This window comes from Rhinatrema bivittatum, chromosome 3, assembly GCF_901001135.1.
Source record: "Rhinatrema bivittatum chromosome 3, aRhiBiv1.1, whole genome shotgun sequence".
In the NCBI taxonomy this organism is placed as follows: domain Eukaryota; kingdom Metazoa; phylum Chordata; class Amphibia; order Gymnophiona; family Rhinatrematidae; genus Rhinatrema; species Rhinatrema bivittatum.
In genome coordinates this window covers 292,075,826-292,102,942 of record NC_042617.1, presented here as the reverse complement: position 1 = coordinate 292,102,942, position 27,117 = coordinate 292,075,826, and the positions used below count along the sequence as shown (strand labels likewise).

Sequence of the window (27,117 nt, the reverse complement as noted above, 5' to 3'; positions counted from 1 at the left end):
ACATATGTGTGGCAGAGATATTTGAAATGATACATGTTTACTTGCACACACAATATAAAATACACACGTTTATGGATGATCCTTTTAAAATTTACCTGTCTGTGGATCAGGAGATAAAGCAACTTGCCCAAGATCATAAGGAGTGTCAGTAGGGGTAGTAGTTTCCCTGGTTCTCAGCCCATTGATTTTCCCAAGGACTAGGGGGCACTCTATGAAGTTAGGAAGTGGTACATTTAAAACAAATCAAAGAATATTCTTTTTCACTCAATGCACAATTACACTCTGGAAGTCGTTGCCAGAGGATGTGGTTAAGGAAGCTAGTGTAGCTGGGTTTAAAAAAGGTTTGGATACGTTCCTGGAGGAGATGTCCATAAACTGCTATTAATTAATAGGGAATAGCCACTGCTTGTTGCCAGAATTAGTAGCATGGGATCTATTTAATGTTTGGGTACTTGCCGGCAGCAGGCGTTGCATTTAAGTGAATGTCATCTCCTGCTGCCGCAGGGCCAATTTTGCAGCTCTTATCGCAAGACTGGCCCCGCAATAGCAGATGACGTTACATCAGTACTGCTGCTATAATTCTTGTGACAAACAACCCATGATTTGGCAGGCTTCTGTAGAGCCCGTCCTGTTGCCTGCCAAAGAAGAGAGTAAAACCCCTGGCTGCCAGTGGAGCCCATCCCATTCACAGCTGAAGATGAGTCCTGGCAGGCCAGTGCAGAGCCCATACTGCAGCGGCCAAAGGAAGGACCCACAACCCTGCAGCATGACAAAGAGGTGGACAAGTAACCGGGAAGCCCTCAGGCTGTGTGAGTGAGAGAGAGTGAGTGTGTGTAGGCGCAAGCAAAGCCACTGAATGTGAGAGAGTGCCTGTGTGTATGTGTGAGCCCCTGAGTGTAAGAGTGCCTGAGTGTGTGAGGGAGAGAGAGCCACGGAGTATGAATGTGTGTGAGGGAAAGAGTTCCTTTTTGTGTGAGACAGTACCTGTGTGACAGCCCGCTAAATGAAAAATGTCCCATATTACACCACTTATGAAAAAGGGGCATTTCAGGAGCATTCCAGGGAGGGGTTGAGTTAGCTGGCTAGCCTAGCTGAATATCAGATATATCCAGCTAGGTTAGCTGGATAACTTTACACCTGCTCATGAGCAGGCCTAAAGTTATCTGGCCTCATATGGCCAGATAACATGCTACTTATCCGGATATCTTTAAATATCCTCCTATTCCTCCCCCACCACCTACCTTAGATTGCTGGGAGGCGCCAGGAGATACCTTAAATTAGATTGCCTTGCTCCTGGTAATCTAATTTAAGTTATTGGGGGGCTCGGGAAGGACAGGGAAGGGGGCTAGGCCTGATTTTATAATTTATGATACACTGGGATGAGTGACTTTTTAATATTTTAAGGAGTTGGGGGGTGAGGAGGACACGGCCCAATAGGGTCTTTACAAGATATGTTTGGAAGAGGGATGGGGATGGCCTGCTGTATTTAATTGTTTTTCATTTTCAACAGCACTACTTAGCCGGATATCTTTACATAAGAACATAAGAACATAAGAATAAAGATATCCGGTTAAGTAGCAAGTTATCCGGCCACCCGAGGCCAGATAACTTTAGAACCTAACAGTCTATATTCAAACATAGCCGCTTAGGTTTTAAAGTTATCCAGCTACATGTAGCCAGATGACTTTAAGCAAGTATATTCAGCAGGATGTTTATCCCGTCTTTCCAAATCCAAGCTCAAGGCAAGTTACAATTGAGTATAGAGGGTTTATAATCTAAGTTTGTACCTGAGGTAATGGAGAGTGAAGTGACCTGCCCAAGGTCACAAGAAGTGGGATTTGAATCTTGGGTTTCACTGGTTCTCAGCCTGCTGCTCTAACCATTATGCTACCCTCCATGAACTTGGGGGGTCATCTTCAACTCTTCTCTCTCCTTCTGAGCATACATCCAAAATACTGCTAAAAAGCGTTGTTTACAATCCAGCATAACCCTAGTCCATTCTTTCCTTTCTGAAAAGACTACCAAAACCCTTATTCACTCTCTCATCATCCCCTATTCCTCATGACTTCTCTTAGTTCTTCCTACACCCCTCCTCGTGACCTTCATTCATCCATCAAGCTTCTCTTATTTGTACCCTTCTCCTTCATCACCAGCTACTGACTATACTCGTCCCACGTTGCTGCACTGCATGCCTGGATTAGTCCTTCTGAGCTGCTGTATGATGCCGCCCTTCTGGCTATATCCAAAACCAGCCGATTTATTTCTTTTTTAAATGTTTTTCTTTGTTTAATTTTACAACGCAAAAGAACAACCTTGTACATGAGAAACACTTAGGGATCAGAAAAGGGAAAAAAAAATCAATACAATATAATACAATACAATACAAAAAAAAAAACAATACAATAATGCAAAAACATAAATATGTGCATAGATCCCTATTCCAACTCAGAACAACAAGCAAATAGGATGCGGTAAAGTCAAGGAAAAATTACATAAGCAATTAGGAAACCTATCTTTGACTTGTGGGGGGGGAGGGGTCTTTGGCTATCACTTGAGAGGGTGGGGCCTGGGCCATCACCGTGCAGTTGCATTTTTTTTTTACATTTTGAGGGGAATCAGGGCTACCTCGATTGGCGGCCCCTGGGTGAAACAGGGGTCAGCACTGACCCACGCTCAACCTTCCTGATTGTCACGATTTTTTTTTTTGGGCCAGCGGCCCTTTAAGGCGAGGGCTATCCCATGAGGTTGAGGCTGCCATCACGTTAAAGGACTGCGTACAACATTCTTTTGCCCCGTGGTGTTTGCCCACGAGACAAACAAATGTGCCATACAGCCATGATGCTTTTTTTTGGGGGGGGGGTCCACTATGGTGGAACACCCCCACCCCCCATGATCGTGGGACCCCCTCCTGCGATAAAACATTGCAGCTTAGTGCCGCTAGGTCTTAAATTGACAGGCACAAAAAAATATAAATAACAGTCATTATTATATTTAGCTACACATTTACATGGATAGTGCAACTTAAAATAAACTCCCAGAGCAATAGCTTCCTGCCACAAGGCAAGAAAAACCTCTCCTTATTTCCTGAGTTATTTTTGCTATATCAGGAAATATTCTTACAACTTGACCATGAAACAGAGAGTTCAAGTTCCTAAAATATAGTCTCATTACTTTGCTGAGGAGAGTTCATAGTTCAATAACCTCCAAGCCCAGAATTCTCCAAAAAACTCATCAGATTAAGCACATCTGATGAGGCCTGGTCGGTTTGTAAAACAGTGGGATGAGCCGACATAGCAAATAATATATCTTATTAATAGAGGGGACTTGGAAAGATGTAACATGTAGCACTTCCAGGAAATATTTCTTCAAAGTATCATATGAGGCTGATGCAATAAACTGCGCCCAGCCTAGCGCACAGGTTAGCGAGTGGTTGGATGCACATTTTGGATGTGTGAGACTAAGCTCCAATGCAATAAGGGGATCAGCGTCTCTAAAATGTGCATCCAGGCAAAGATGCAGCTAATAGCGCTCATCACGTGTAAATGCCTTGTAGATGAGACTATTAGCTATTACCCCCACCCCCACCCCCACCCCCCGATGCAAAAAAGCGCCATGCGCCCGATGTGCATTTTTTAACCCATCCAATTTAACGCCTGGTCCGGAGCTGGCGTAAAGTCTTGCAATGTGACAAGTGCTCAACTAAAAAAAACAAAAATGCTGCAGCATCATGAAAAAAGCTTGATGGAAAAAAAAAATTCTGGGTTCCCAATATACACCCACAATATACACGCTCCAAGCTGTGTATATCGTGCATGTATATTACGCCGGTAAATGAGCTGCCGCGGGATAAAACAGACCCTCGTATTGAGCATCTGCTTTCGTAACCCGCGTACGGCCACGTCTCCTGGGCGCCCGAAGCCAAGGACGCACTAGGGACGCACAATTTATCCCTAGCATATCCTTTTTAGTGCGGCAGCTCGTTTGATTATTGCATTGGGCGCCCAGGAGAGGTGGATGTGCGTGCGTTGAAAGAACAGGCGACCAGTTTGGATGCACACGCATTATATTGCATCAGCTCCATGGAGTCTCAGCCATTATTTTAGGAATATTAACCAAACGCGAGTTTAGATGTTGATGCTGATTTTCCAATAACTCAGTCCGTCTGGAGAGGGCAATCCTGTCTTTCACCACAGATGTATTTAAACTCTGAATGTTCTTTATGTCTGACCCGAAACGATGAATCTTGTTATGAACTTCCAATAATGATTCCTCGTGCCTCTTCACTGTTGGCTCTAATTTACCAGCTAGGGAATCTCTTTTCAAGGTACAGTCTTTAATGGCACTCCCAAAACTCGCCATTACCTCCCATAAAGATTGTAAAGTCACCGCTGCCGGTTTAGTTGACAACTGGAGGGGGCACCAGCAAAAACAGGCTGCTCCACGTGAATTGAAGAGAAAGGAATTGACCCCAAATTATCCACAGCGCCTCCAACAACCAACAGCAGAGAAGATGGCCACAATTCAGAGCCCACTTCCAGCAGTGATGAGGCTCCCTGCAACACTGGCTCCAAGCTCTCACGGGTCTCCTCCATGGCGCTCGCGTTGAGGACGTGATCTGCATGTGACACGGAGAACCTCTCAGCCAGTGGTGGACGCTGATCGAGGGGGCTGAGAGAGAACGTGTCCGCTGGTGATTCAGGCACTCCTTCGCCTCGGGTCGCAGTGGGGAACGCTACCCCCTGAGAAGTTCCAGGTGACATGTTAAGTGGAAAGCAGCTGCTGACCCGCAAAGTTAGTGGAATCAGGAGGATAAATCCTCGCCTTGCCCTTTTAGACGGCATCAGAAGGAAAAAGCAGAGGAAAACAAATTAAAAACCTGCCTATATAATGTTACTTTTAAATCTTAAACCCTAGCTCTCCATGATCATAACTATGTTTTCTAAATTAAATACATTTTCTCAGGCCTCTTATTGTCTTGTTTGTGCGCCTTGTGAGCTCCACAGAGAAGGGACTGTGCATTATGTGCACCTATACAGAGCTGCAAACATCTAGAAACAAAGAAACATAAATCAGATGGGCAGATGAGGACCATAAGGCCCACCTACTTTGCACGCTGTATTTCCTAGTGCAATGACATAGCCCCCAGTTGCTTGGGACCACGGCCCTTTGCATATATTAACCTAGTAACACAGTAAATGACAGCAGAAAAAGACCCAAGTGGTCATCCGGTCTGCTCAGCAAGCTTTTTTATTTAGGTAGTAACTGCTGTTCCTTGGAGGTTAACCCCCCTACCCCCCAGTGCTTTCTGTTATGGGCAGTAACTGCTTCTTCATGTAGGTATCCAGATAAAATGACCCCGGTTCTTCATTTCTGTCCTTATAGCCATTAGAGATCCTCTGCGTTTATCCCATGCCCTTTTGAATTCCATGACCATTCTTGTCTTTACCTCCTCTTCCGGAAGGGCATTCCATGCACCTGCAATCCTTTCCATGAGGAAAGATTTCCTAACATTGTTCCTGAGTCGACCCCCTTGGAGCTTCATATTAGGTCCACTAGTTCTACAGCTTTCTTTCCACCGGAAAAGGCTCGATTCCCATGCATCATTTATACCTCTCATATATTTAAAAGTCTGTATCATATCTCCTGTGTCCCTCCTCTCCTCCAGGGTATGCATATTTAGGTCCTTCAGTCTCATCTCGTAACTCTTTCGGTACAGACCCCACATCATTTTGATTGCCTTTCTCTGGACTGCTTCCATTCCTATCTCTATCCTTTTTGAGATACGGTCCCAGAACTGAACACAGAACTCCAGGTAAGGCCTCAGCACAGACCTACACGGGGCCCTTATCACCTCCTTTTTCCTGCTGATCATTCCTCTTTCTGTGTAGCCCAGCATCCTTCTGGCCTTAGCCAATGCCTTGTCACATTGCTTCGCCATCTTCAGTTCATCAGACACTATCACTCCAAGGTCTCTTTCCCAGTTTGTGCACATCAGTCTTTCACCCATCATCACGGAGAACTCCTTTGGATTTCTGTACCCCAAATGTATGACTCTGCACTTCTTGGCACTGACTCCCAGATACCAAACTTTCAATCACTCCTCTAGCTTTCTTAGATCACTTTTCATTCTCTCTACTCCTTCAGGTATGTCCACTCTTGCAGACCTTAGTGTCATCCGCAAAAATTCAAATATTTCCTTCTAACCCTTCCGCTATATTGCTGACAAAGATATTGAACAGAACCAGCCCCAGAACCAGTCCTTGAGGCATTCCACTTATCATTCAGCTCTCCTCAGAGTAGGTTTGATTTACCACCACTCATCTGTCAGTCAACCAATTCGTAACACATTCTACCATCTAGGGACCAACTCCCAAGCTTCTCATGTTGTTCATGAGCCTATGTGGAACAGTGTCAAAAGCATCGCTGGAATCCACATAAATCACATCAAGTGCTTGTCCTTGGATCTATTCTCTAGTTGCCCAATCAAAAAAGTCAATCAGATTCGTTTGACACAATCTTCCTCTGGAAAAAAAACTTGCTGCCACGGATCCTGCAACCCAAATGGTTTGCAGATACTTAACTAAACTTTCCTTCAGCAGTGTCTCCATTAATTTATCCACCACGGGGCAAGGCTAACCAACCTGTAGTTTCCAGCCTGTTCTTTGCTCCCACTTTTGTGAAACGGAACAACCACTGCCCTTCTCCAGTCTTGCGGCACCAGGCCTTTTTCCAGAGATCTATCGAAAAAGTCTTTCAGCGGACCTGCCAGCGCCTCCCTGAGCTCCTTTAATATCCCAGGATGTTTCTCATAAGGCCCCATGGTCTTGACCACTTTCAGTTTTTGCTAGTTCCACTCAAATGCTGTCTTCCGTAAATGGGGCTGTATCTACCCCATTGCCATCTGCACACTTACAACCAGCAACAGTCCTCCTCCAGGGCCTTCTTCAGTGAACTCTGAACTAATATATTTGTTTAATATTTATACTTTTTCCTCATATTTCTCCACATAAAGACTCTCGTCTCCTTTTAATCTTACAATACCACCTCTGGACTTCCTCCTGTTTTTTTGATGTATCTGAAAAATGTTTTGTCACCTCGCTTGACCTCTTTGACGATACTTTCTTCCACTCAAGCTTTTGCTTTCCTGCTTTCATTTCTTGTCTCCTTCAGCTTCACCAGGTAGTCTTTAGTGGTCACCTTTTTAGTGACCTTTATTACTTTTTGCATGCTGCTCTTTTCATCTTTATTTTTTCAGCCATTTCTTTGGAGATCCATATCTTTTCCTCTTTTATTTACTTTTCATACATAAAGATTTGTTGCTGCTACGATAGGTCCTTTCAATTTGGTCCACTGTTGTTCCGCTTTAGCTATCTTCTCCCAGCCTTCTAGTTCCTTTTCAAGGAACAAGTCCCATTTTACGAACGTCTGTATTTTTTTTTTTAATTCAAGACCTTGACCTTCATGTGACTTCTCTCCATCTTGGCTGCTCTATCAAACTATGGCGTTCAATGATCACTGGTACTTAGGTGGACTCCTAGCCGGACACTAGAGGTACTGTCTCCATTTGTGCGCACCAGGTCCAGGATCGCTTCTCCCCTCATGGGTTCCATCACCTTTTACCTATGCAGAGCCCCTTGAAAAGCAGATTCTGTGAAAGGGGCACTCCCATCCACATATGGCAGATTCAAATCAACTGAGAAGCAAATTTCCTTGCCACTTTTTGGATGTCTTCAGCCAGATTTTGGACCAGTTCCTCTGTCTGAGTCAGAAGCTTGTACACCACTCCAGTATAGATAGATATGCCAAGATCTCTTTTAGTACAGCCCACAGTGCTTCCTCCTTTCCCCAAATACTCTGTATTTCTTAAAAAAAAAAACAAAAAAAAAAACAAAAAGCGTTATTTTTATCACATTTAAATAAATATTCCAAGAAACTTATCTTGTACAGAAAAGTGTATAAATAACAAGAAAAAACAAAGTAAAAGAAAAACAAAATACCTAATGCAATACACAAAAGACAACTAATTTTGTTAGAGAAATACCCTGTATTTCAACTGCTTGGATATTGCTCATGCCTTAGAGAGCTGCTGCTCCTCCTCCATTTCTTTCATCTATCCTTCCTCAATAGATTATGGCCAGGTATGGCTGTATCCCAAGCATGAGGCAAACTGAACCATGTCTGTGTAATAGCAACAATATCCGCCTCCACCCTTAGGGCCTGCAGATCTGACATTTTATTACCCAGCCTATGAGCATTTCTGCTGATAGCTTTCCAGCTATTTCCCCAAGGCTTGCTGCTTTTCTCGGCTTTCCTTTTGCTAAGGAGGGGGACTTCTGAGCTGATTTTTTTTTTTTTAATTTCTACACCCACTTCCTGTATTTGTTGGGGGTGACATTTCATACCCCTGTCCTCTAGTTTAAACACCTGATGACATATGACCAGAATTTCTCACTTAGGATCCTTTTTTCCTGCCATGGACAAATGTAGGCCATCCTGACCTTACAGCCCTTTACTACTCCATATACGGCCCCAGCCCCCAGTGTATCCAAAACCTCCTTCTTTACACCAGGCTTTGAGCCACATGTGGTGAAGTTGTCTATATAGCTTAAGCCTTTCCTTTCCCCTTCCTTGAAAAGGTAACTTCTGAGTAGGCAAATGTCTTCACCATGTGCCCAAGCGGCTTCCCAGGAACCTGGAAACCTCTTTGTATTGTCTGAACGCTGTTTCTAGCAAGGAACTGTGCATACCTGGGAACGTTTGACTTCCAGTCACCCTGAGATTACCATGGATTAGACGGGGGATGGGGGGGATGGGGTGAGGGCAACTGCACAGTGGGACCGGATGCTCACAAATTTGCTCTCATAAACAGTCCTTACATGTTCGCACTTACTTTCACTGCTCATTCTCTCACATTCACACATGTCCACTTACACCTTTACTTCTGCCATTCTGCCACCAGCACTCACTCATTCACTCACTCACTCACTCACGTCTCTCCCTCTTCCATACACACGTGCCCACTCACTTTCACACCCATGCTCACTTGCACTCAGCTCTCTCCTACTCACCTACATACACTCTCAGATCTCTTCTTCCTACACAAATACGCACTCACTCACTCTCACAGACATGCTCATTCATTCTCTCTCCCCCCTTTTCAAAACACACTAGCAACAGCAGACTCTAACTTGAGCTCCTGAAGCAGCAGCAGCCTCTTCCTTCTCCTCCTGTGCTGCGGAAGTGGACGCTGCCTGTTTCTTACTCCTCGTTTGATGCACGGGCAGGAAATCGCAATGTCGATTGGCCAAGGCAAACAGGATGGGGCGGGCAAGTGGCTGGATACAGGGAACAGGCTGTGCAGGAGCAGGTGGAGTCACGAGGAAGCGAAGTTAAGAGTTAAAAAGGTCCGGAGATGGTAGAAATCAATGTCGAGTTCCTCCTTTTTCAGCCACACAAGACCAATGATGTTCCTTTCTTCTTTCCGGGTCCAGGCAGATTGGTTTTGCTGTAGCACCCGGAGATTTCCGGTATTGGCCCGGCGACTCCAGTAATTCTTTTAGGCTAATTATGTGGTTGCTTGATGTGTGTGTGTATGTTGTGTGTGTGTGTGTGTGGGGGGGGGGGGGCACCGATTAAAACCTCGTACTCCTGTATATCATGCAGCAGCATTGGCCCTCAGGAAGCACTGTTTTCAGTTCTCGGCCTTGACTGGTCTATAGGTCTGTCCTCTGGCTCTAGGTTTCACAAGTGTGAGGAAGCGAGGCAGTTGCTTCTCCTAATTATACCACGAGCAGTGAGCAGCGGTGCTGTGAAGAAGTATCAGCAAGCAATGGCTGCATATGGTTACTAGTGGATTGGGTAGAGCTGGGAACGATGCACGACAAAGGGAAGTTAAAGGGGAAGGCAGGAAATGAGCCTCCAGCCTAACGTCAAAAGGACCCTCCTTCCAGCTCAGCCCAGAGGGCTTCTCCTTCAGCTCCTCAATAGTAGAGGACTTATGTGGCAAGCTAGAGCTGCCGGCTCAAAACAGGAGATCCCTATTTAGATAAATAAGCTTCCTGCATCAGTATATAAATTCTCTTAGGGGGAAATAAAGCTTCCTGCATCAGTATATAAATTCTCTTAGGGGGAAATAAGCTTCCTGCGTCAGTATATAAATTCTCTTAGGGGGAAATAAGCTTCCCGCGTCAGTATATAAATTCTCTTAAGGAGAAATAAGTTTCCTGCGTCAGTATATAAATTCTCTTAGGGGGAAATAAGCTTCCTGCATCAGTATATAAATTCTCTTAGGGGGAAATAAGCTTCTTGCATCAGTATATAAATTCTCTTAGGGGGAAATAAAGCTTCCTGCATCAGTATATAAATTCTCTTAGGGGGAAATAAGCTTCCTGCATCAGTATATAAATTCTCTTAGGGGGAAATAAAGCTTCCTGCATCAGTATATAAATTCTCTTAGGGGGAAATAAGCTTCCTGCATCAGTATATAAATTCTCTTAGGGGGAAATAAAGCTTCCTGCATCAGTATATAAATTCTCTTAGGGGGAAATAAGCTTCCTGCATCAGTATATAAATTCTCTTAGGGGGAAATAAGCTTCCTGCATCAGTATATAAATTCTCTTAGGGGGAAATAAGCTTCCTGCATCAGTATATAAATTCTCTTAGGGGGAAATAAGCTTCCTGCATCAGTATATAAATTCTCTTAGGGGGAAATAAGCTTCCTGCATCAGTATATAAATTCTCTTAGGGAAAGTTTGGGGTGACGGAGTATATTAATGAAAACGAAAGACCAGAGGGCTGGCTATTCCCGTGGACCCTGTTTCAAGCATACTTCAAATTAAAAAAAAATAGCCATCTGACCTTGGCACAGGTTGCTGGTAACAGCACTATTTGCACTAGAATTCAGTGCTGCCTGGGTCACTTAATCTCGTCTTCCTCTTTAATTTCTCGGTTGATGTGCCCAAGACTTTCCCCCAGGGGATCTGCTGACCTGGGACCTTCCCCTTTATCTCAATGGATGAGATAAAGGCACCTTCCTTCCCCTTTATCTCAATGGATGACTTTCTAGTTTCCATTTCTTCAGCACTGTCAGTTCTCACTTGAACAGGGCTGAACTCAGTATGCTGATGCTTTGTTTCACAGCTAACGAGGCCTCAAAAGCACCAGGCACATGAGCGACAAGAAATAGGAACTCAGAAAAAACATCATAAACTCAAAACAGTTCTCAGTTATATGAATGGCACCATCACAGAAAGTTCAACAGATAGATTCTAAAATAAGAATCCACAAAGCTTTCATCACCTGTCCCAAAGAGTCACTCAGAAAAATTATTTTTGGAATTTCAAGAGCAAATGTTCATACCCTTTCTGAAAAAAGTCCCCTCTCAAAAACTAAATTCCAAATATATCACAAAATTAGGTAAATCAAGACAATTGCACATTCAACCAAATCCATGCAGCACTTCCAGGGACTGACAAATAGATTTAAAAAAAATATATACTGTATATACTTCCCGAAATCTTCAGAAAACAACGAAAGCAGGCACTGAGACATTTGACTAAAGAAACTGCAAGGTGTTGTCAAGGAGGAGGCGGCACATGCAACATCCAGAAGATATCCAAAGTCCCAACGTGGAATGTGTTTTGATGTGATTGCCCACAGCCAAGGGAAAAAATTGAAGGAGCACATCACCACTGAGTTAACCAAGAGTTCCTCTTGTGACATTGCCACATACAAATTGGTAGACCTGAAAAATGCCACCAGGGTTTCAGACTCCTAGCCTGTTGATATGAACACGAAAGGCCCTGACTTACTAAGACTTTTTGTCCACTCTTTGTCTCTATGGGATGGGAGGTAGGGAGGTTTGTGGGCGTCTGAGGACAGCATGGGATCTATACATTTGGCAAAGTTCTACCCAATGAATGCTGGAGGAGGTGTCAGGTTGAGGATAGCTATATACACAGGCTTTGACATTGTCCCCCTTCCAAGTCAGGGGATCTCTGAGAGAGTGGTAGGGATTGTAGCGCTGAGTAGTTGGTGTGGATGGGCAGACTAGATAGGCCATGTGGTCTTTTTCTGCAGTCATATTTCTATGTTACTTGAGGGCCGGTGTATTTTATTGGTGCTGCAATAAGCTGTTACTATATACAGTATGGTATTTGGCCTCCCCCAGTCAGGATTATATAGTTATGAGTTTAAGCTCATGTATTTGTGCTTTTTCCATTTTGTTAATCTCTTCTTTTGTTCTGCTATTTTTTTTTAATCCATTGTTTTCTGCCATTTATCTTATATGAGTTTTGTATCCAGTTTTTTTCCTTTTTTATTTGTTGACCGCCTATTCAACAAAGACTCAGGGCCACAAACCAGAACTTAAACAGAGACAGAGTATAAAATCACAAATAATACAACATGCACAGAAAGTCAGATAAACTGTAGATTACAAAATAAAATAATAACATGTCAAATCTAGCATAGCAAAATAAAACATAATAGGGCCGATACAGTAAAATGCGCGGGAGAGCCGGCGCTCCGAGGCGAGCACCCGCTCTCCCTATGTGCGCCTAGGCCACTCTCCTGGGTGCACGATTTAGTATTCAAATGACAGCCCGCGGTAATAAGGAGGCGCTAGGGACACTAACTGACAGCCACGGGTTCGGAAAACGGATGTCAGCAAAATTGAGCTGATTTTTTTTTTTTGTGGCCTCCGACTTAATATTGCTATGATATTTCCCGGTGCTGGCCGAAATTAACGCCTGCCTTTGGCAGGCGTTAATTTCTGAAAGTAAAATGTGCGGCTTGGCTGCACATTTTACTTTCTGGATCGCGTGGGACTAACTAATAGGCTCATCAACATGCATTTGCATGTTGCGGGCGCTATTAGTTTCGGGAGGGTTGGCCGCGCGTTTTCCACACACTATTACCCCTTACTGTATAAGGGGTAAAAATAGCAGGCGGAAAACGCACGACTAAAGGGGGCTAACGGTGCGCTTGGTCAAGCGCACCATATTGCATCTGCCCGAATATGCTTAATTAGTGACATTTTAAACATACTCTATAATTAATTTGAATATATAAATAGGGAAACTTAGACTCTTAAGTCCAGACTTCTTCTGAGTTCTTGAGTTAGCTTCTGATACTTCTGCCCAAATGCATCTTGGGTTAGGTCATTTGTTTACAAATCCTGTCCTTGTGACCCATAAATCCATCTACTCTTCAAAATATCCGTCCTGGATATTCATGAGATATAGTTTTCTAGCTCATTTTGGTTACCCTGAAAATCAGACCTGTTTAGAGATCTTGAGGAATGGGTTTGAGAATTAAGTCCAGGAAAGCAGGATCTCATTCGTCACAATCCGAGAGCAGCTCACAAGTCTGACAGGGGGCGGGGGGAGGGGACTGCATTAAGCCTGGCCCCAGTGACCCTACCTCAGACACCGTCAGCCTAGTGAGACCACATCCCCACCTCTGCCTGCCCTCTTCGATGAGCACCAGCACAAACAAGGGAGGTGACAGGATCTCACGTGGTGAAGAGCTAACGCTGAAGTGCACTTACCTACGGCAGAAGGGAAAAAAAAAAAGCAGCTCCATGCAGCAGCTGCCTGCTTCTCAACCACAAACACGTTTTTTGCACGCACACGGAACTGCCTCTCTCATGCGCCCAGCCTTCTGAGAAGCTGAGTGTATTTGGCCATGTTCCTTTACTAAAATATGTATACGTTTAGCTATGGAAGTAAAGGCACACGAGCACTGACTGGTTTTCTTTTCCCTGTTAGGATTCAGAATGATTAAGGGCCTGAGGCACTAAAGGCTGCTTCTCCCCTTCTGTGTCTCTGGGGGAAAGACGCTAGCAAAGGACCAGACATAGGCACAATGTCAGTTTATAGAGTTCTTCGTCATGATCATTTCTTACCATTGATTTATGTCGGGGAGGTCTGTTTGCACAGAGCACGGACTTTGTTATTGGGCAATTTAGATTACATTTGTTATTTGTGTGCCGCCCTCCTGTGTGTGTCTTGCTTAATTAGCAAACCAGACAATAAAACGAAAATTAAAAAAAAAGCAAAGCAAACCAGTTAGACCAGTATTTTCCTACGTTAGGATAGTGTCCTTGATTTCAAAATCTGGACTTTTACACAAGACATGCCTGTATACAAAAATCAGTAAGATCCCTTCCCCCTTTTATTTCACTAAGATTTTGATTCATTTCTGAGAGATATGCACGGGAGTTGTGATGATGAGCGGCAGAGCAGCCACTTACTGCCTCCTGCCTTTCACTGGTATGAATATGAGTAAATCAAGAAGGGAGGAGGCAGTGGGGGCTGCTCTGCCGCTCATCACCAGAACCCCTATGTATGTGCCTCACTCATATAAAGCATGAATACAGCACGGACAACTGAAGAGCACATCTTCATGCAGGTATCATACTGATACCTGTAAAGCATGAATACAGCATGGACAACTGAAGAGCAGATCTTCATCAGAGACCCCTGCAGACATTATGATAATACCATAAAGTCTGAATATAGCATGGACAGCTGAAAAGCTGTTCTTTTGAGTCTCATGCAGGTATCACACTGATACATGTAAAGCATGAAAAGAGTAAGGACCGATGAACGGCACAGTCAAAGAAAGAGATTAGATAGGGCATGCCCATAAACAAAGGTCCCCATTCAAGCTGTGGGAGGGACTATTTTGAGTAAGTAGGTAAAATGCATTTGAACCTTGTTTCTTGGCTGTCTGAATATTGTCTTCCTGTGATACATTGTGGAGCAGCAGGCAGACTTTTCCTGGTACTCTGATGAAGTTGCTCTCAGGGGCAATGGTAGATGATATCTTCAAACCTTTGCATGCCCTATCCCAGCAAAAATCCCACCTATGCAAATGAGCAGTCTTTGTACCTGTGGCAAGTCTGTTTACAATTTTATTTTTATGATAACCTTGTGAACAATGAATCACAGGGTATATAATTCACAATTTGTACAACGGAAATTATTGCATCCCTTGCAAACCATTTCACAGAAAAAAAAAATGTATTACTGGAAGCTTTGGAGGATCACCTTAATCCAATTTCATGTAGCACCTTCTGTGAGAACTTTAACGTTAAATAGTCTAAAAATCGAATAATAAAGTATAACATTGCTCAGCCATGACAGAGAGATAATAACATTGTGCAGCAGGAAAAATGCCATTCCAGAAATCCTAAAAACACAATACTATCTCATCTACGACATATCGATCTGGTACCGAATAGGACAGGTGGCCATACTGTAACATTAAATCATATTTATGCCGGTAGCGACAGAGCCAGGTTTTCATTTCATTGACCAGATCTGCAAACCAAGGCCTTCATGGCCACTCCAAAGCCACAAGAATCATGTTCCCTGGGTGGACCACTATTCTTCTTCTTTTCCATTGCTTGTCCCACCTTTTCATGCAAATCTGAAAAGCTGGGACCATAAACTGTTTTCCATTTGTGAGCAACAGCCACCTTCGCTGCCAACTGCAACTGAGAAAAGCATCTTCTGGGTGAGCTGGAAATAAAGGGGGTTATTTTCCATGGTGCTTACTCGCTTAATGCCCTGTTTTCTGCTCATAAGTGGCTCTTTGAAGACAGCTCCAGAGGATATGTGTGTGACGATGCGCGTGGAACCTAATTTCTGGCATACTAGATAGGCATGCTGGGGGCGGAGCTGGAGCAGAATTTCCACGTGCACTTTTGATTTTCACAAGTCTGCGTGTAAATCCACACATGCAGAGTTACACCAGCTTTCAAGCAGTTGAGTGACACTGGGAAATTTGAACGCAGATTTACGCAGGTGCCCTCAGAGTGCAGACTTCCGCCCTACATAGACTGTTTAAAAATTACCCGCAAAATGATCTTCTAGAAGATAATCCAATAAACACAACTTCAGGTGTACTTGAACACATACCCCCAGTGTGTTATAGATTTGATAACCAATCATCCTCCAGAATCTCTGTACAAGCAAAGAGGCCCACTGCATGTGGAAAAAAACTTCCAACACTGCCACAACTCATCCAACATACGGGCCGATATAGTAAAATCACGGGAGAGCGGGCAAGTGCCCGCTCTCCTGTGTGCGCAATATAGTAAATAAATTTATTTAAATTAGGCCCAGCAGTAAAAAGAGGCGCTAGGGACACTAGCGCGTCCCTAGCGCCTTTTCGGACAGGAGCAGCGGCTGTCAGCGGGTTTGACAGCCGACACTCAATTTTGCCAGCATCGGTTCTCGAGCCCACTGACAGCCACGGGTTCGGAAACCGGACGCCAGCAAAATTGAGCATCCGGTTTTCAACCCGCGGGCCTATTTCAAAATTTTTTTTTTTTTAACTTTTTTTTAACTTTCGGGACCTCCGACTTAATATCGCCATGATATTAAGTCGGAGGGTGCACAGAAAAGCAGTTTTTACTGCTTTTCTGTGCACTTTCCCAGTGCCGGCAGAAATTAGCGCCTACCTTTGGGTAGGCGCTAATTTCTGAATGCAAAATGTGCGGCTTGGCTGCACATTTTGCTTTCTGAATAACGCGGGAATACCTAATAGGGCCATCAACATGCATTTGCATGTTGTGGGCGCTATTAGGTTTGGGGGGGTTGGACGCGCGTTTTGGACGCGCTATTACCCCTTACTGAATAAGGGGTAAAGCTAGCGCGTCCAATCGCAGGTTAACAGTGCGCTCCGGTGGAGCGCACTGTATTGTATCAGCCTGACAGTGAGGAGTCAGATTTAGGTACAGGAAATATTTTCAGGGGGGTGAGATACAGTGTACAATCACAGAAGCTGCCACACAGTGTACAGATTAGGTGGCAGATGTAGTAAGAAAGTTGCATGATGCATCACATTACAAGGTCCTGAGATCAAATCCTACTCCACCTTTACAAAACGAGATGAAGAAAATTTGTAAGAAAGCTCTACAATCTGGTTTCTTAAAGGGATCAAGGGGTGATCCAGGAAACTACAGACCACGGAGTCTGATGTCCATGCCAGGCAAAATGTTAGAAACTATAATAAAGAACAAAACTGTTGTGTTACGGCTGTGGCTGCTGTGCAACCGCCTCACCACCAGGGGTCCCTCTAGAGCTGGCTTTCCTGACAGGCCCAGTCCATCTCCTCTGTCCACTCTATGCTCTGGGTGTGCCCTTATAACCCTGCCTGACAGTTGCCTCGGTGCTTCGGCATCGAGCTCACCTGGGCTCCCTGCTCTAGCCTGCCTTGCGTGGCCTTCGGGCCTTCTACCTTGTCTTGCCTTCGGGCCTTTCCTTTCCTTGCGTGGCCTTCGGGCCTTTCCTTTCCTTGCGTGGCCTTCGGGCCTTTCCTTTCCTTGCGTGGCCTTCGGGCCTTTCCTTGCCTTGCGCGGCCTTCGGGCCTTCTGTCTTGCCTTGCCTTGCGCGGCCTTCGGGCCTTCTGTCTTGCCTTGCCTTGCGCGGCCTTCGGGCCTTCTGTCTTGCCTTGCGCGGCCTTCGGGCCTTCTGTCTTGCCTTGCCTTGCGCGGCCTTCGGGCCTTCTGTCTTGCCTTGCCTTGCGCGGCCTTCGGGCCTTCTGACTTGCCTTGCCTTGCGCGGCCTTCGGGCCTTCTGTCTTGCCTTGCCTTGCGCGGCCTTCGGGCCTTCTGTCTTGCCTTGCCTTGCGCGGCCTTCGGGCCTTCTGTCTTGCCTTGCCTTGCGCGGCCTTCGGGCCTTCTGTCTTGCCTTGCCTTGCGCGGCCTTCGGGCCTTCTGTCTTGCCTTGCCTTGTGCGGCCTTCGGGCCTTCTGTCTTGCCTTGCCTTGCGCGGCCTTTGGGCCTTCTGTCTTGCCTTGCCTTGCGCGGCCTCCGGGCCTTCTGTCTTGCCTTGCCTTGCGCGGCCTTCGGGCCTTCTACCTTGTCTTGTCTAGCCTAGTCTTGGTGGCCTTCGGGCCTTCGGTCTTGCCTTGCCTTGCCTTGCGCGGCCTTCGGGCCTTCTCCCTTGTCTTGTCTTGCCTTGCCCTGCGCGGCCTTCGGGCCTTCTACCTTGTGCTGTGTATGGTCTTCGGACCTTCTGCCCTGCCCTGCCTTGCTTACTGTGCATGCGGTCCTACGGGCCCTCTGCTCTATTGTCTGTGTGTGTTTGGCCTACGGGCTCTCTGCCCTGCTTACTGTGTGTGGCCTACGGGCTTTCTGTGTGTGTGTGGCCTACGGGCCTACTGACCTGCCTTGCCCCGCTTACGGTGTGTGGTTTACGGGCCTTCTGTGTGTGTGTGTGGCCTACGGGCCTACTGACCTGCCTTGCCCCGCTTACGGTGTGTGGCCTACGGGCCTTCTGTGTGTGTGTGTGGCCTACGGGCCTTCTGACCTGCCTTGCCCCGCTTACAGGTGTGTGGCCTACGGGCCTTCTGTGTGGGTGTGGCCTACGGGCCTTCTGGCCTGCCTTGCCCCGCTCACGGTGTGTGGCCTACGGGCCTTCTGACCTGCCTTGCCCCGCTTACGGTGTCTGGCCTACGGGCCGTCTGTGTGTGTGTGTGGCCTACGGGCCTTCTGACCTGCCTTGCTCTGCCGCCTGCCCTGACCCAGCCTAGACCCAGACACTGCTTCTTGCTGTCTGCCCTGACCCAGCCACGGTTTCCAGCCATCCCTGTCTCTCTCCACCTGGAGCCACCCCTTTGGGTGGTGTTCACTACCCCTGAACTCAGCCCAAGCGTAACAGTATGCCGAAGCCATAAATTTCCAGGGGAAGAGATAGCTCTGTGTGCTAAACCGGTGAGTCAACCTTTTTTTTTCCCTATTACAAGATGCCTCCTTCAAAGTTTTATACCTGCAATTCCTGTCAGACCTTGAATTACCTAAGCTATCAGAACTGTCTAGCCTGTCAACTTGCTGGTCAGGAACACTGGTTGTGCAGTAACTGCAATAAGAGAAATGTCTCTGTTTATCAAGAGTGTTTAAACTGTTCTACTCCACAGCCAGGATGGTGGAAATGTTCCTGTCTTCCGTGCCTTTTGCCTCCAGGCGAACCCTGCCCCCGCTGCAAAGCTAACGGGCCATCTGTTTCTCCCAAAAGCTCAGCTAGTTCTACTACCGGGCGTTCAGCTTCTGGCCCAGTTAGCAACATTATTTCATGTAGCAGTTTGTGGATTAAGCATTCTAGCACTTCATCTCTGGACACTTTTGAAAAAACTTGCTACCAGGAAACAAGTATTAATTCTGAAAATCTTAGAACTCACCAGGTTAAGAAGCCTTCTATAACTTCCACGCTAGAGCCTCAGAAACGAAAGCTGAGAGAAGTAATTAACTCTAGCAGAGCTCTGCTTCCCACAGCTGCACTTAAGACACTAACGAGCACCTTCCCTAGACGTCCTAGAACTGCCTGTGCCCTCTCTAAGCAGCTCCTCCAGAAACAAAAGCAGGAGCTTCTGGCTCAAAGTATCAAGCCCACGGCAGTACAATCTTTGTCCTCCCTGCGCCTTAATTCTAACCTTGTTGCTCTGCCTTCCAAGCGTGCTGCATTACCCCATGAGAGGCCTGAACCTGTTTCATCACCCCAAGAGGGGTCCAAGTCTGCTGCATCTCCCCGCAAGGGGTCCAAGCCTGTTTCATCATCCCGAGAGGGGCCTGAACCTGTTTCATCACCCCAAGAGGGGTCCAACTCTGCTGCATCTCCCCGCAAGGGGTCCAAGCCTGTTTCATCACCCCGCGAGGGGTCTGAACCTGTTTCATCACCCCGAGAGGGTTCCAAGTCTGTTTCATCACCCCGAGAGGGGCCTGAACCTGTTTCATCACCCCAAGAGGGGTCCAACTCTGCTGCATCTCCCCGCAAGGGGTCCAAGCCTGTTTCATCACCCCGCGAGGGGTCTGAACCTGTTTCATCACCCCGAGAGGGTTCCAAGTCTGTTTCATCACCCCGAGAGGGGCCTGAACCTGTTTCATCACCCCGAGAGGGGTCCAACTCTGCTGCATCACCCTGCGAGGGGTCCAAGCCTGTTTCATCACCCCGAGAGGGGCCTGAACCTGTTTCATCGCCCCAAGAGGGATCCAAGCCTGCTGTCTCACCCCAAGAGGGGGCCAAGCCTGCTTCATCGCCCCGAGAGGGGTCCGAACCTGCTACAACGCCCCGAGAGGTGTGCGAGCCTGCTTCATCGCCCCGAGAAGGCGCCGAGCCTGCTTCATCGCCCCGAGAAGGCGCCGAGCCTGCTTCATCGCCCCGAGAAGGCGCCGAGCCTGCTTCATCGCCCCCGAGAAGGCGCCGAGCCTGCTTCATCGCCCCGAGAAGGCGCCGAGCCTGCTTCATCGCCCCGAGAAGGCGCCGAGCCTGCTTCATCGCCCCGAGAAGGCGCCGAGCCGGTTTTGCTGCCGCCCCCGGAGGGGTCCGAACCGGTTTTGCTGCCGCCCCCGGAGGGGTCCGAACCGGTTTTGCTGCCGCCCCCGGAGGGGTCCGAACCGGCCTTGCTGCCGTCCTCGGAGGGGCTCGAACCGGCCTTGCTGCCGCCCCCGGAGGGGTCCGAACCGGTCCTGCTTCCGCCCCCGGAGGGGCTCGAACCGGCCCTGTTGCAGTCCCCGGAGGGGTCCGAACCGGTCCTACTGACAGACTTTCTGACTCAGCCATCCGAGCCTACTGAACTGGCCCTGTTGCAGTCCCCGGAGGGGTCCAAACCGGCCCTGTTGCAGTCCCCGGAGGTGTCCGAACCGGTCCTGCCAACAGACTTTGTTGTTCAACCATCTGAGCCTGCTGTACCGATCCAGCTGCCGACTCGGGAGGAGTCTGTGCCGGCCCTGATGCCGACCCTGGAAGGGTCCGGACCGTCCCTGCTGTCGTCACAGGAGGGGTTAGCACCTGCCTTGTCGTCTCAAGAGGGGTTATGGACTATTTCACTGCCCCAGGTGGGGTTTGTGTTCCCCTTGTCACCCCAGAAGGGGTTATGGACTGTTTTGTTGCCTCAGGAAGGAATGGAACCTGCCACCTTGCCCCAGAAGAGGTCTAACTCTGCCGCCTTGTCCCAGGAGGGGTTATGGATGATTTTGCTGCCCCAGGTTGGGGTTGTGCCTGCCTTATCACCCCAGGAGGGGTTATGGACTGCCTTGCTGCCTCAGAAAGGAGTTGAACCTGCTGCATCGCCCCCGGAGGGGTCTGACTTTATTATTGAGTACCCCCTGCAAAAATGGGACCCTGGAGGAGGGGGAGGCCTTGAGGGGGGGGTACTGTTACGGCTGTGGCTGCTGTGCAACCGCCTCACCACCAGGGGTCCCTCTAGAGCTGGCTTTCCTGACAGGCCCAGTCCATCTCCTCTGTCCACTCTATGCTCTGGGTGTGCCCTTATAACCCTGCCTGACAGTTGCCTCGGTGCTTCGGCATCGAGCTCACCTGGGCTCCCTGCTCTAGCCTGCCTTGCGTGGCCTTTGGGCCTTCTACCTTGTCTTGCCCTGCCCTGCCTTCGGGCCTTTCCTTTCCTTGCGTGGCCTTCGGGCCTTTCCTTGCCTTGCGCGGCCTTCGGGCCTTTCCTTGCCTTGCGCGGCCTTCGGGCCTTTCCTTGCCTTGCGCGGCCTTCGGGCCTTTCCTTGCCTTGCGCGGCCTTCGGGCCTTCTGTCTTGCCTTGCCTTGCGCGGCCTTTGGGCCTTCTGTCTTGCCTTGCCTTGCGCGGCCTTTGGGCCTTCTGTCTTGCCTTGCCTTGCGCGGCCTTTGGGCCTTCTGTCTTGCCTTGCCTTGCGCGGCCTCCGGGCCTTCTACCTTGTCTTGTCTAGCCTAGTCTTGGTGGCCTTCGGTCTTGCCTTGCCTTGCCTTGCGCGGCCTTCGGGCCTTCTCCCTTGTCTTGTCTTGCCTTGCCCTGCGCGGCCTTCGGGCCTTCTACCTTGTGCTGTGTATGGTCTTCGGACCTTCTGCCCTGCCCTGCCTTGCTTACTGTGCATGCGGTCCTACGGGCCCTCTGCTCTATTGTCTGTGTGTGTTTGGCCTACGGGCTCTCTGCCCTGCTTACTGTGTGTGGCCTACGGGCTTTCTGTGTGTGTGTGGCGTACGGGCCTACTGACCTGCCTTGCCCCGCTTACGGTGTGTGGTTTACGGGCCTTCTGTGTGTGTGTGTGGCCTACGGGCCTACTGACCTGCCTTGCCCCGCTTACGGTGTGTGGTTTACGGGCCTTCTGTGTGTGTGTGTGGCCTACGGGCCTACTGACCTGCCTTGCCCCGCTTACGGTGTGTGGCCTACGGGCCTTCTGTGTGTGTGTGTGGCCTACGGGCCTTCTGACCTGCCTTGCCCCGCTTACAGGTGTGTGGCCTACGGGCCTTCTGTGTGGGTGTGGCCTACGGGCCTTCTGGCCTGCCTTGCCCCGCTCACGGTGTGTGGCCTACGGGCCTTCTGGCCTGCCTTGCCCCGCTCACGGTGTGTGGCCTACGGGCCTTCTGACCTGCCTTGCCCCGCTTACGGTGTCTGGCCTACGGGCCGTCTGTGTGTGTGTGGCCTACGGGCCTTCTGACCTGCCTTGCTCTGCCGCCTGCCCTGACCCAGCCTAGACCCAGACACTGCTTCTTGCTGTCTGCCCTGACCCAGCCACGGTTTCCAGCCATCCCTGTCTCTCTCCACCTGGAGCCACCCCTTTGGGTGGTGTTCACTACCCCTGAACTCAGCCCAAGCGTAACATGTTGAACATATAGATACGCATAGTTTAATGGGACAAAGTCAATATGGATTTAGCCAAGGGAAATCTTGCCTCACTAATTTGCTACATGTTTTGAGGGTGTAAATAAACATATGGATAAAGGTGAGCCAGTTGATATAGTGTATCTGATTTCCAGAAAACATTTGACAAAATCGCTCATGAGAGACATCTTAGGAAATTAGAAGACATGGGAAAGGGGGCAGTGACCTATTGTGGATTGCCAACTGGTTAAATGATAGAAAACAGTGTGTGGCTAGATGGTAAATTTTCTCAATGGAGAAAGATGGATAGTGGAGTGCCCCAGGGATCAGTTCTGGGACCATTGCTTTTTAATATATTTATAAATGACCTGGAAATTGCAATAAGTGAGGTGACCAAATTTTCCAAAGACATAAAATTATTCAAAGTGGTTAAATCACAAGAGGATTGTGAGAAATTGCAAGAGGACATTGCAAAACTGAGAGAGTAAGCATGCAAATGGCAAAAGGAAAATTGGTTCTTACCTGCTAATTTTCATTCCTGTAGTACCACAGATCAGTCCAGACTCCTGGGTTTTGCCTCCCTTCTAGCAGATAGAGACAGAGAAAGTTTTGCAGGCACCGCCTCTTAACCCAGTGTGCCAACTGCATCTCCTCCGTATTACTCAGTACCCAAGTATAAAACACTTTAACAAAACGTTCAACCAATTAACTCTATTATATCCCCCAGAACAAGCAGGGGACAAGGAAAACACTAGTAAATTTATAACCCTTCGAAAAAAGGACTAATGGGAAACCTGTGCCATTCTTCAGAAATAAACAAGATCGAGCAGACTCTCTAAAATCCTTCTCCACTACCGGATGGTACTCTGGACTGATCTGTGGTACTACAGGAACAAAAATTAGCAGGTAAGAACCAATTTTCCTTTCTCTCTACGTACCCAGACCAGTCCAGACTCCTTGGATGTACCAAAGCTTCCCTAACCGGGCTAGGACTGTAAGAGTCCTGCTTGAAGATCACTCACCAAAATTGCCGACGTCCGGGACCTGAACATCTAGTTGGTAGTGTCTGGCAAAGGTATGTAAAGACTTCCAAGTAGCCACCCTACAAATCTCTTGCGGCAAAACTAGTTGGCATTCTGCCCAGGAGGCCGCCTGGGAATGGGTAGAATGAGCCCTTAACACCTCTGGAATAGGACGACCACGACACCTGCACTCTGATGGAACTAAAGGACAAAACTTTTGTTAGGCCTCTCTGTAAAAAAGACAGAATCGGCACCACCAAAGCTTGCCAAGGATTAACCCCCTGATCCGAACACCAAGACTCGAAGATTCTCCAAACCCGGGCATATGCCAAGGAAACAGAGGTCTTACGAGTTCACAGCAGAGTAGAAATAACATCCTACGGATATCCCTTCTTCCTTAATTGCCTCCTTTCAAAAGGCCAAGCCACTAAACAAATGCGATCTGCTTGATCTGAAAATATAGGTCCTTGCCATAGAAGATTCTATAGATTGCTAGTGTTGGAAATAGGATACTGGGCTTGATGGACACTTGGTCTTACCCAATATGGCATTTCTTATGTTCTTATGGCCCAGCCTCAGTGGACTGTCCACTGCTAGATTGACCAGATCTGCAAACCAAGGCCTTCATGGCCACTCCAAAGCCACAAGAATCATGTTCCCTGGGTGGATCACTATTCTTCTTAGGACCTTGCCTACCAGAGGCCATGGAGGAAACACATAAATCAGAACATCAGGTGGCCAAGGCAGCACTAGGGCATCGACCCCTTCCCCTCCGTGTTCTCCTTTGTGACTGAATAAACTTGGTGCCTTAGTATTCTTTGGGGTTGCCATCAGGTCCATATGAGGCATGCCCCACCTACGAGAAATGAGGGTCATTGCTTCCTTTGACAGCTTCCGTTCTCCTGGATCCAATTGTTGTCTGCTGAGAAAATCCGCATGCACATTGTCTGACCCTGCTCCGACAATGGACGCAGCTATCAAAGCCAGATGCTGCTGTTACTCACATGGACCCTTGGACTGAGATGCTACCTCCGAAGAAGAACCTCAAAGGTCCTCACCAGCAGCAAGTGGCACAAGACATGAGATGATCTGAGGTCAGGGCAAACAGCAAGAGAGGTCCAAAGAGCACTCCGGGTCAGGGCAGGCAGTAGGCAAGAGAAGTCCAAGACCAATCCAAGTCAGGCAGGCCACAGGCAAGAGAGGTCCAAGAGCAATCCGAGTCAGGGCAGGCAGCAAGCAAGAAGTCTAGGCAAGGTGTGAACCAAGTCAGATCAGAGGCGGAACCAGAAGCACGCGTCAGAACAGGGCACAAGGAACCTGTTACTGAGGCAATTGGTGAGAAGAGCTGCCCTTAAGTAGCAGCTCTATGACGACATTCAGAGGCGCCACCGGATTTTCCCACTGATAGCCCTTCAAAGGCCCAACTGCCACGCGCGCCTAAGCAGGCAATCTCCTGGCGTCCCTGGCGCGGCAGCATTCTAGGAGGTCGGACGTGTCTTTGACAGAACGGTGCCGGTCACGCAACACTGTGAGGGCGGCCAGCCGCGGGATGCAGCTAGCCGGGCGTAACAGCTGCTCTGCCTAGGACATCAGCATCTCTGCTTCCAGAGCAACCGCTCAACTCTTGGTACCTCCCTGGTGGTTGATGTAAGCCACTGTCGTCACATTGTCTGACAGCACTCTGACTGCACGGTTCTACAGAAAGGGAAGAAACTCCTCCAGAGCAAGCTGCACTGCCCTTGTCTCTAGGCGATTGATGGACCAGGTTACTTCCTCCGCTGACCATTGACCCTGCACCGACTGGGACTGACTCACAGCCCCCCCCCCCCCCCCAACAGATGAGACTGGCACAATGTGGCACCTCAGGGTCCACCCTGCGGCACAAGTTGTCCTGGGCAAGCCACCACAAAAGACTGGACTTGGCGAACTCTGTAAGCAGTAGCGGAAGATGAAACTGCTCTGAAATCAGATCCCACAGGGAAAGCAACACTTTCTGTAGAGGTCTCTTATGAGCAAATGCCCAAGGGACCAGCTCCAAGGTCGAGGCCATGGAACTGAGGACCTGCAAGTAATCCCAGACCCTAGGCACTTGGGTATTCAAAAGGTTCCGAACTTGCGCTTGTAGCTTGAGAATCCACTCCTCAATGAGAAAAACCTTGCCCCCACAGGTATCGAAATGCGTGCCCAAGAAATCTAGAACCTGTGAAGGCAAAAGGCGGCTCTTGACCAGGTTCACAATCCAACCTAACGATCTCAAGCACTGCAATACCACTTTCACCGCCTGTCTGCAAAAGTCCCCCGACTTCACTCGAATGAGCCAATCATTCAGATATGGATGCACCAGCACCTTCTCCTTTCTGAGGGCTGCCACTACTACAACCATTACCTTGGTGAAAATCCTCGAAGCAGTGGCTAGACCAAACAGGAGAGGGCAAAACTGAAAATACTTTCCGAGGATCATGAACCTGCACATTGGCGAATCCCAATGTGCAAATACGCCTCCATGAGATCCAGGGAAGCTAAAAATTCCCCACTTTGCACCATCGCTATGACAGTCCTGAGAGTCTCCATTCTGAAATGGGGGACCTTGAATTCCACATTCACCTTCTTCGGTACCACAAAATAAATGGAGTACCTTCCCGTCCGCTCTCCTCCTGGGGAATGGGAACGATGGCCCTCAGCATTCTTAGCCTTTGGATGGTCTGAACGATAAGCTTTTTTGCTGGAGAAGCACAGGGGGACACCATGAACAGGCTTCTTAGTGTCCGAGCAAATTCTAAAGCATAGCCTTGCTCTATCATGCTTAGAACCCACTGGTCCAACATGATCTTGATCCACTTCTCATAAAAAAGAGTCAACTGATCTCCGATGACCGGGATTGAGGAGTGGGTCGGCCTCACTTCATTGTGCAGATTTGGCTCCACTAGGCCCTTAGCCAGAGCCTTCTCAGTTCCCCCTGCGTCCATAAAAGGACTGGGACCAGGACTGAAACCTCCCCGAGGTCTGCCTCTGTCCTGCACGATTTTTATAAAATTTCAGGTCAGCGCGCGCAAGGGGGTGTATAAATTTGCAAATACACACAGCGACGCATCGGGGCCTTTCCCAGTTTCCTCCCAGTCTGCTCCAATTAAGGAGCGGACTGGGAGGGAACTTCCCAACCTTCTACCCTAACTTCCCTTCCCCTATCCTGCCCTCCCTCTATCCCTATCCTAACTACACCTAATTTTTTTAACTCACCTTTTACTCCTGCCGCTGTACCGGGCGCTTATAGCCCCGCCCTGCCTCGCCCCCTACCTGCCCCTTTCAGAAAGGCCTGCGCTTATGCTCATACCGGCCTTTACGTATGTGGCCAGGCCTTTACGAAAATAGGCTCCGCGCGCGCTAGGCCCGGCCACAAATGTAAAGGCCAGATTTTATGTGCGTGGCCTTCTGAAAATCCGCCCTTATGTTTTTATGTTCAATATGTCCCTTTGTAACACTTAGGTGACCTAGCCAGTTG

General features: G+C 48.2%; 1 protein-coding gene and 1 long non-coding RNA gene across 5 annotated transcripts in view; one reads left to right on the top strand and one right to left on the bottom strand.

Annotated features, from left to right (window-relative positions):
- Window positions 1-27,117, bottom strand: part of LOC115087587 — a 108,952-nt gene that overhangs the window by 1,994 nt on the left and 79,841 nt on the right. The window lies entirely within an intron of this gene.
- The window catches only part of BIN2 (bridging integrator 2), an 83,137-nt gene that overhangs the window by 3,152 nt on the left and 52,868 nt on the right, over window positions 1-27,117 (top strand). The gene's annotated exons all lie outside the window — the stretch shown is intronic.